The following is a 2,344-nucleotide window of genomic DNA, read 5'->3' on the forward strand; positions in this document are numbered from 1 at the left end:
TATTCTACTGTTTCTGATTCTCTGGTTGGACCCTGACTGATACAAATTCTGGTACTGGAAGTGACACCAGAACTAATAATACATGAATTCTGCAAAGCAGCAGAATGCAAAGTCAACACACAAAAACCAGTTGCATTTTTATACACTAATAATAAACAATTTAAAAAGGAAATTAATAAAACAATTTGATTTACAATAGCATCAAAAAGAATAAAATAGGAGTTAACTAAGGAAGCAAACAGCTTGTACAATGAAAACTATAAAACATTGGTGAAAGAAATGAAAATAAAATGTAAATATTAATAAGTGGAAAGACAACCAAATTGTTCATGGATTGGAAGACTAGTATAGTTAAGATGTCAATACTGCCCTGAGCAGTTTACAGATTCAATGCAATCCCAATCAAAATCCCAATGATGTTTTTTTACAGAAATAAAAAAATCTACCCTAAAATTCATATGGCATCTCAAGGGATCCCCAAACAGCCAAAACAGTCTTGGACAAGAGCAAAGTTGGGGGACTCATACTTCCTGATTTCAAAACTTAACACAAAGCTATGGTAATAAAAACAGTGTAGTACTGGCATAAAGACAGGCACATATACCAATGAAAAGGAATAGAGAGCCCAGAAATAAAACCTCCTATTTACTGTCAAGTGACTTTCAACAAGGGTGCAGAGACCACTCAGTGGGGGAAAGGACCATCTTTCCAACAGCGGTGCTGGGACAACAGGATATCGACGTGCAAAAGAATGAAGGCAGACCCTTACCTCACTGTTGGCAATTAGCTCCAAGTGGATCAAAGGCCTTACCATAAGAGCTAACGCTGTAAAACTCTCAGAGGAAAACATAGGGGGACATCTTCATGACATTGGATTTGGCAGTGATTTCTTGGATGTGACACCAAAAGCACCAGCAACTAAAGAAAAAATAGGTAAGTAGGAACCTTTGTCAAAATTAAAAACTTTTGTGTGCCAAAGTGTACTACCATCAGGTAAAAAGACAACCACCAGGATGGAAGAAAATTCTTGCAAATCGTATACCTGATAAAGAGTTAATATTAAGAATATATCTAAAAACTCCTAAAATTCAAAAACTAAAAAACAACCTATTAAAAATGGATAAAAGACTTGAATAGCTATTTCTCCAAATATGTACACAGCGATGGTCAAAACTAGGTTTACAGTTGTAATGTAAATAAATAGTACAACAATTAATAACTAGTTATACAAGAATAAGCTGTGTTTTGTGTACTCCCAGTTGTTAACCTACCTTTGCCAACCCCTGTATCAACGTCCAATGGCACATAAAAAGATGCTTAACATCGCTAATCATTAGAGAAATGCAAATCAAAACCACAATGAGATACCATCGCATACTCATGAGGATGGCTATTATTTAAAAGAAGAAAAAAAACCCCAGAAACTAACAAGTATTGGTGATGATGGGGATAAACCGGAACCTTGTGCATTGTTGGTGGGAATGGAAAATGGTGCTGCTACTCTGGAACCAGCCTGGTGGTTCCTCTGAAAATTAACCAGAGCATCACCACGTGATGCAGCAACTCTACTTCTAGGTATGTACCCAACAGAATTGAAAGCAAGGGGACCACAGATAAACGCATAAACAAAAAGTGGTCTCTACGTACAATAATACAGTATCATTCAGGCTTTAAAAAGAAGGGAATTCTGACACACGCTACAGCACGTAGCCTTGAATATATCTTCAACCTTGAGGCCATTATGCTGAGTGAAATAAACCAGTCACAAAAAGACAAGTACTGTATAGCTACATTGATATGAGGTACCTAGAGCAGTCAAATTCATAAAGACAGAAACTAGAACAGTGGTTACCAGGGGCCGGGGAACAGGGAGCTGGTATTTAACGGGGACAGAGTTCCAGTTTGGGAAGCTGACAAAGTTCTGGAGATGGATGCCAGTGACAGTTACACAACAATATGAATGTACTTAATGCCACTGAACTACACATTTAAAAACGGTTAAAATGGTCCATTTCATGTTATGCATATTTGACCAAATTGTTTTAAAAGGTGTGAGGGCAAAGGCACTGGCTGGGCCTCTTCTCACCAGAATGAGAGTCAGCCCTGCAGGCAGGCCCCTGAGGAGGAGGGTCAGGACTTTGAAGAACTGGCTTTGCTCCCTCTGACAAATTGGGGAAGTTAGTGTCTCCCCGGTGCCCCACTCCCTCTGAGAGTGGCAGCCCAGGGAGCTCCGCCCCACCCTTCCCCTACCCCTCCCCCATCCTTACAGCAACCTGCTCTCCAGCTTTTCACCCTGAGCCACTCTGGGTAGGGCTGGAGCCTGCCCGCCAGGAAAGCCAGGGTC

Source organism: Pteronotus mesoamericanus, unplaced genomic scaffold, assembly GCF_021234165.1.
Source record: "Pteronotus mesoamericanus isolate MK-2021 breed Mesoamerican mustached bat unplaced genomic scaffold, CSHL_Meso_final scaffold_371, whole genome shotgun sequence".
NCBI lineage: Eukaryota > Metazoa > Chordata > Mammalia > Chiroptera > Mormoopidae > Pteronotus > Pteronotus mesoamericanus.